The sequence below is a fragment of the Pinus tabuliformis genome, chromosome 1_1 (genome assembly GCF_031772625.1).
Source record: "Pinus tabuliformis cultivar Carrire ecotype Pingquan chromosome 1_1, CPIR1, whole genome shotgun sequence".
NCBI classification, from domain to species: Eukaryota; Viridiplantae; Streptophyta; class Pinopsida; order Pinales; family Pinaceae; genus Pinus; species Pinus tabuliformis.
In genome coordinates this window covers 350,738,851-350,747,256 of record NC_142297.1, presented here as the reverse complement: position 1 = coordinate 350,747,256, position 8,406 = coordinate 350,738,851, and the positions used below count along the sequence as shown (strand labels likewise).

General features: G+C 34.9%; 2 pseudogenes; both read right to left on the bottom strand.

Annotated features, from left to right (window-relative positions):
* Positions 1-228: 228 nt before the first annotated feature.
* LOC149213030 (actin-related protein 6 pseudogene) lies at positions 229-1,017 on the bottom strand (annotated as a pseudogene).
* Positions 1,018-7,404: 6,387 nt separating this feature from the next.
* LOC149213029 (actin-related protein 6 pseudogene) lies at positions 7,405-8,192 on the bottom strand (annotated as a pseudogene).
* Between the last annotated feature and the right edge of the window lie 214 nt (positions 8,193-8,406).

Genomic DNA, 8,406 nt, shown 5'->3' with positions numbered 1-8,406 from the left:
TAAATAAACTATAATAAAAAAACAACAAACCATAAGCAAAACTCGCGCCCAAGCTCCCAACCGCCGGCAGTAATGGTGGATCTAAATGATTTCCCTTGGCAGCAGCAACCTGAAGAGGCTTCAAATCTTCCTCATTTCTAGTATCTTGGTCAGCCTCAGAGGCAATTTGAAAGGCAGAGTCGGCGGTCCCGATCGATCCAGAATTTGCAAAAAACTGTGTCAGAGTAATCATTTGAGAAGATTGACCACAACAAAAGATTGCATAAAACACCGCCGACATCTTGCAGATCCAATTTCTTCATAACATGCCTTTGTCACACATAGAGATTCAAACTCAGGGCTGGCTGCCAATAATGATCCCCCTCTCCATGCACCTAACATTAGCTCTTCTTGTGTCACAATTTTTACTTTATAGTCATCACAAACAAGAGGCCGCAGTTCCTGTTCCAACCTTGCTTTCATGTGTGGAAAAAGTGAGCTCCCACCAGTCAGAATTATGCTTGAAAAAAAAGTACTGGGTGAAGATGAGGATGGCAGGCCTTAATAGCCCGCACAATGCGTTCTGCCAAGCCAGCCTGGTTCATTCCAAGATCAGTAGGATGAAAAAGCATTTCTGGAACAAGAAACTGTTCATTAGTCAACTTCAATTCTTCATTTCTGATGGAAGCATCATCCTTTTTATCTTCTACAATCTCAACAATTTGAGAAATATCATGCTCTCTTGAATTCTCTTGTGAATCTGTTGGCAGTGCTCCTTTCTCTTGTAGAGACAGATATCTTCGGGCCCCTTTCTGGATCTTTCACAAAACCCCGCTTATGTTTGATACCATCAGGAAGGACATATGTACTTCTAATAAGATTTTCATTTCCTGGTATCCTGGCCACTTCAAGGTCATGGGCGACATCGAGTGAAACGAAGCATAGCTTTTCCTTAACATCGTCCATGATGTAAGTCTCGTCCTTCATTTGAATAGCCCGACAGGAAACAAAGATGCAAAGATAAGTCAAGATCCACATGTTTTGTACTAATTAGGGTAACTATGGGCGTTGTATTATGCTCTTGAACATCTCCATTTCTGGCCCTTTTCGCAGAACGTAAAGATGTCGACACCAATTCATTATCATTTCTGGCCTTTTTCAGAGAAGACATAGAGATTGACAAAAATTTGAGATCGTTAAAGTTTTGTGGCCGCTGCTTCAAGTGAGGCCGGTTATTTGATAGCTCCACTCTCTGGAACTCGAAATTGTGAGAAAGTTTGCGGCTGGAATGAAATATAACATGAGCAGGCTGCTGTCCCACAACAAGATACTAAAAGCAATTAGTTATTGGCAGGGTACTCAGAATGGGATTCGATCTGATTGCAGTTCGCTCATTCTTAACCGCATTCTGATGGCCTCCCAGTGCATCAGAATCGTAGAAAGGAAAGACGCAACTTTTAGAGCCCTGGGTGGAACCCTCTATCGCTGTCATCTCTTTATTTCCTTTCTTGGAAATGGAACCCGCCATCTCTGGCATCTCGTTATTTCGTTTTTTATTTGCACTGGTTTCTCCTCCTAAAACTGTATTTACCAAATATTCCTTGTGGCCGAAATTATTGCAGCGTTGAGCGAGATCCACTCCAAACAATCTGCTCTCTTGCTTCTTATGATTGGCCAGAGATTTTGCTCGGGGCCTGATGCCTTTTTCGCTGAGACGACTCATGACAACAAGTTGGGCTATCATCCATTGACAAATTGTTTCCTTTCTCTATCTGTGCAGTCTGCACATAATTTATCTTCGAAGGCAGCTGGTGATTGTACATAAGTTCGACATTCTTCTTCTCCTTTTCCCCATCTCCTTCATGACAATAGGAAGACTGATCAGATTGGTACGAAATTTTCTGGCTGGAGTCGATATTAATAGACTTTGTCCCCAATAGCTCCTCGCGTCCATGATCTAGATTAAGCATCTGGCCTCCATAAACACCCTTTCGCTGTTTCAGCAAATACCTGACATGCCTTTGCAAGTCGTTATATTTGTGAGTCATCTGCGTCAATATGGACTTGAGCTTCTGATTCTCTTCCTTTATGCGATTGACCTCTACCATAAGTATCGTCTTCACGAATTACAACAAGCTTCTGCTGCAATATGTATATGAAAATCCCTAGCCTGACAAAGTGAATAAACACACACAAAAAGTCCTCAAAAATCTACAGGTAGAAGTGATTTCTCCATTTTGTCTAAGAAGAATTGCCGGTGCACTGGATGGATTGGGGGCCTTCTTGGTCAGATATGGAAATGGCCGTTTGGAAAATCGATCGCAGATTCAGATGGATATCCACAATGTGAAACACACGATGTACCCAATAATCCAAGGCCTCGGCTAGCCCCATGTGCAAAATAGCAAGGAAAATCAGCTCTCTTGCGTTCCACGCAGGCATGTCACGGAAAAATGATGCGCCGCAATAGCCATGAACGCCCGCAACAAGAGAAAATTGTCCCAGTCCCATTCTCGGTCCATTTGATCGAATTTGGTGGTTTTTATTTAATGTTTTGCATTTTTTTTATATTATATTTTTTAAATATAAAAAAAAAACAACCAACAAAAAAAAATGGTTAATTTTTTTTATTAATGTTTTGCATTTTTTTTTTTAAATATCTAAAAAAACAAAAAAAAGGTTAGTTTTTTTTAAATATCTAAAAAAACAAAAACAAAGAAAATGGTTAATTTTTTTCTTTAATAATAATATGTGTATATTTGATAAATATATTATTATTATTTTATGGTTTTTTTTTTTTTTTTTTGTTAAATCTAAAATTAAAAACTAAATTTTTTTATTTTTAAATCTAAAACTAAAAACTAAATTTCATCTAAAAAATTTAAAGATGTTTTTTTCATTCACAAAATTCTTTATTGTCTTTTTGCAAATTAGTTCTCCAGCAAGAGTATTTTTATTCGAACAAAATCAATAGATTTTCTGATCTTCCTCATCACACGAAGCACAGGAAGAGAGCATACTAATCACTTGATTTGTTTTTATTCATGCGGGGGGTGTTTTTGAAAAGACAAAATTTAAAACTAGCTAAACACTAAATCATCAAAAAAGTCAAACATGAATTCGCTTATGAAGATCTTGCTGTCACCAGGTCTCACAAGTTATTTTATCTAAAGAAAAATAAATACTGAATTAAATTCTAATGCCTAATCCCTTAGCACCATCCCCGGCAACGACGCCAAAATGTTGGGCAATTTATTGGGCTTAAATTGCTGCATTAAATTATCAACCAGGGAAACTCGTAAGCTTGTGATGATGCCACCAAAATATATGCAGGAGTAGGCAACTAACTCTATGTCTAGCTAAATTTTTTACGATTCAATATAATATGCAAGGGAAGAGGCTCCTAACTAAGGAGGTCCTGGTTGTCCTTCCCTACAGTATCATAGAGAAATCATTGATTACATGAAACTAAAAACTTGAAATGAAGACAAGAGAATGAACTTTAATTGTTGTTCAGATTCAAGTAGAGAGAGAGACTAACTTAGTCTCTTGATTGTCCTCTCATGTACTAATCCAAACTAAACTAAGATTCATTCATAAGCATAAGAAATGAAATGACTTGAAACATAAAAACAAAAGAATGAATTTCGATTACCATATAAATCAATGGAGAGAGAGCCTAACTTAGACTCCTGGTATCTCCTCATATGATACTTGAAACATAAAAGCAAAAGAATGAATTTCAATTATCATATAAATCAAATAGAGAGAGAGAGCCTAACTTAGACCCTTAGTTGTCCTCTCATATGCTGATTAGATTCTAATTTAAAACTCATTCATCAATCACAAACAAATCCTCAAACATCTAAACAAGTAAATGAAATAAGATCTAATATGAAATAAAATGTTTCTCTCATCCTTTTAGAGTGAGCTCAATTCTCTTAAGAACAAGACAAATTATTCCATATACTACATTAAGGAAAATTAAATCTAAAACTACATAATGGAAATATATGTAAAATGAAGCTTTATTCTATTCCATCATAAGTTGGATACAATGCTCTAAGAGTCCTCCCTTTGGAATGGAGGAGGTACTCCTATTTATACAATAGGATGAGATAACAAACTCATAATGATGATCCACTAATCTCTCTTTTAGTTCCATACATTTTTCAACCATCTAGACACATAACACTATCCTCCATGATCTCCTCCATGAGGTCCATGATTTTCTCCATGATCTTTTCCATGAGGCTTATCTTATCAAATTCGAATTTGATCATTCAAGGCCACATAAAGGTGCCCTGGAAGCTTCCTTTGTACCTACACATGTCAACAAACTCATTCTAATTGTTAGGTATAAGTATAAGCATATTATTTTATAAAGTTTAGCCATAGATTCACTTAAAAATGTTAAGAATTAATAAACTTTGGAAAAGCATAGTTATAACCCAATAATGAGGTAAATGGAATGATGTGGAGGTGGAATGGAGGTGACATGAAGGTAAAATGTGAAGATATTGGTGAATAATGGAGTGAAAATAGGGACCATTGTGAGGCCCAACATCTGCCCCAAACTGAAGGTATTGCATGTCCTCATGCAATCTATTACATTATTTTTTGGTACTTGAGCTTTGGCTTAAACTCTGCATGATATCATTTACATAACTTTTCAAAGCGTTATTTTGATGAATTACAACTTGGTTGGTTCTTGTGTTTCAACCATATTTTGTTTGTTGCATTCAATGTATGTTCTTTGCATATTGATAATGTGATTTTTGTTGCAGAGTATTTTTGTAGGAATGCATCATGGTTGGTTCTTGTGTAACAACCATGATTGTATTGGCATCCAATTATCTTTTAATAATTTTGTCAAAGCCATTTGTATGATCATGTAATAGTGAATATATTTTGAAGGTAAGTGGGGTTTAGAATGTGATATATGACTGTGGATATGAATGTGACAAAGCATGTATGTAAATGTATCCTTCCCCTTAAACGGATGGTTTGGGCAGTTATGTGAAATGGGGAAAGGAAGGGAAAAGGAAGTGAAGTTTTTCCAAAAATTATCATTCTAACTTTTCAAGGAATTTAATGGTTAAAAGTTAGAAAATATCATACCTTAACTTACCCTTCCAAAAATGGATGAGAGTTGTGCACGTGTGGCTGCAAAAATGTCGTTCATAGTCCTCCTTACTTAGTTGTGAAAATGGTGGATGAATCATGCATGTTCAGCTGCTGGATCTTCTGCTACTAGATGATGAATCTGAAGAGTCTGCTGAACATGGCTGAAAGTCGTATCTGCTGCTGGATCCTCTGCTGTTGGATGATGAATCTGATGAGTCTGCTGAATATGGCTGAAAATCTATAAGGCTTGGAAGGTATACAATATATATAAGTGACATTTCCCTCCCATCCTTATTGATTGACTTGTCCTCAATTCATGACAAACTCATGAAAGGAAATTGGCTTCATCTGCTACAAAATATGGGTCTTCAAGTCTTCAACGCTCGATGGCACAAATCTTACTATGTGATTAAATGTGTCGATGTCGAATATAGCAAGAAGTTGTTGACTTAATGGCCGTTAATGAATGCCCCTAGCCAACACAAGAGCTCCCACCATTGATTCCAATGGGAGTCAGGATGCCTAAGACATCTTTGTAGGTACGAATAAATTTGTCGTAGTCAAGTCACCTACAAGATCCAACGAACAAGGGATATTAATGTACTCCCATTGTTCATTGGCAAGAGTACTTGCCATTAAGGCATGCAAGCCTCTAGGTGTTTGTTCAATGATACGTAGACTCTAGGACTTTGACTCAAGCATGGTTTTATTGGCGGAAATGAAGGGGAATGATAATGACTAGGAAAATTCATGGTGTATGAATAAGAACTCTTGCTGTGAAAAATGGATATGGAAGTGTCACGCTTTATGGATGTACAATTGGTAGAATTCAAAATCTTTTTCAGAAAGGGAGGTGGAAGGTAGTGGTTGTGGAGATAGATTTGTCTTCAGATTTGTTTATGAATTTAGTCTTTGGAAGACTAATTGTCGTCACAATGTAATCTCCTGAATGATCACTTTGTTATCCTGTAACCTGTGAAAAAAAACTTGGCAGAAAGAAAACATAAGTTTGTTCAAGAAGAATTGCGCATTTCCTTCATGATTCTTACGCAAAAATTTCATACCAAATAAAACAGATTTAAGAAAAATCAAAGTGGTGAAAGTAACTCAATTCATGATATCAATTTCAATCCATTCTTAAAAACAACCGTGAAAAATAATACTCCCTATTTGTGTCAGATAACTCATGTGCTTGGCAATTCTGTCCTGCATATTAGTGCATCATAAAGCATACAACAGAAAGATGTAATGCCAACTAAAAGCTATCAGAAATAATTATCGTCTTGAGAATCCTCCAATCGATTTTCGAAATGTGTTTCAAGTATCCTATTTTTTTATTTGCAAAGCTGTGTGAATTTTGTGAATTGTTTTTTAATCTCTTTTTTTTTTAATGAAAACATAATTTTTTTTTTTTAATTTTTAATTTTTTTTTTTTTTTTATATGTTGATTTTATTTATTTTTTAGATTTTTCTTTAAACAATAAATTAAAAACATAAATGTTTTAATTTATTATTTAAGTTGAAATATTTTAAAAATCAACAAAATTTTATTTATCAAATCTTAATAAAGAAAATTTCTAAAAGAAGTTAGTTTTTTTTTTTTTTTTTTTTAATACAAGAATAATTTTTTTTAATTAAAAATACAATAATAAAAAAAAAGAATTTTTTTTTTTAATTAAAAATAAAAATAAAAATTATTTTGTGTTTTGATTTTTTTTATTATCCAAAATATTAAATGAATCAACACACAAAATATTTTTTTATTTTTATTTAAATAAAATAATGAAAAAAATCAACACACAATGTTTTTTTTATTTAAATAACAAATTAAAAACAATTGTTTTCAATTTATTATTGATTTTTTTTTTTTTATATTCGTTTTTTTTTTTTTTTATAAATTATAAAGAAAAAAATCTAATTTCAAAGCCCCACACAATATGCATTATTATTATTTTTTTTTTGTTGTTTTAAATAACAAATTAAAAATATTTTTTTTTAATTTATTATTTATGTTGATTTTTTAAGATTTTTTTTTTGTTTTTTTTTTAAAGTTGTAAATAAATAAAAAAATAAATAAACTATATTAAAAAAACAACAAACCATAAGCAAAACTCGCGCCCAAGCTCCCAACCGCCGTCAGTAATGATGGATCTAAATGATTTCCCTTGGTAGCAGCAACCTGAAGAGGCTTCAAATCTTCCTCATTTCTAGTATCCGGATCAGCCTCAGAGGCAATTTGAAAGGCAGAGTCGGCGGTCCCGATCAATCCAGAATTTGTAAAAAACTGTGTCAGAGTAATCATTTGAGAAGATTGACCACAACAAAAGATTGCATAAAACACCGCCGACATCTTGCAGATCCAATTTCTTCATAACATGCCTTTGTCACACATAGAGATTCAAACTCAGGGCTCGCTGCCAATAATGATCCCCCTCTCCATGCACCTAACATTGGCTCTTCTTGTGTCACAATTTTTACTTTATAGTCATCACAAACAAGAGGCCGCAGTTCCTGTTCCAGCCTTGCTTTCATGTGTGGAAAAAGTGAGCTTCCACCAGTCAGAATTATGCTTGAAAAAAAGGTACTGGGTGAAGATGAGTATGGCAGGCCTTAATAGCCCGCACAATGCGTTCTGCCAAGCCAGCCTGGTTCATTCCAAGATCAGTAGGATGAAAAAGCATTTCTGGAACAAGAAACTGTTCATTAGTCAACTTCAATTCTTCATTTCTGATGGAAGCATCATCCTTTTTATCTTCTACAATCTCAACAATTTGAGAAATATCATGCTCTCTTGAATTCTCTTGTGAATCTGTTGGCAGTGCTCCTTTCTCTTGTAGAGACAGATATCTTCGGGCCCCTTCTGGATCTTTCACAAAACCCCGCTTATGTTTGATACCATCAGGAAGGACATATGTACTTCGAATAAGATTTTCATTTCCTGGTATCCTGGCCACTTCAAGGTCATGGGCGACATCGAGTGAAACGAAGCATAGCTTTTCCTTAACATCGTCCATGATGTAAGTCTTGTCCTTCATATGAATAGCCCGATAGGAAACAAAGATGCAAAGATAAGTCAAGATCCACATGTTTTGTACTAATTAGGGTAACTATGGGCGTTGTATTATGCTCTTGAGCATCTCCTTTTCTGGCCCTTTTCGCAGAACGTAAAGATGTCGACACCAATTCGTTATCATTTCTGGCCCTTTTCAGAGAAGACATAGAGATTGACGAAAATTTGAGATCGTTAAAGTTTTGTGGCCGCTGCTTCAAGTGAGGCCGGTTATTTGATAGCTCTACTCT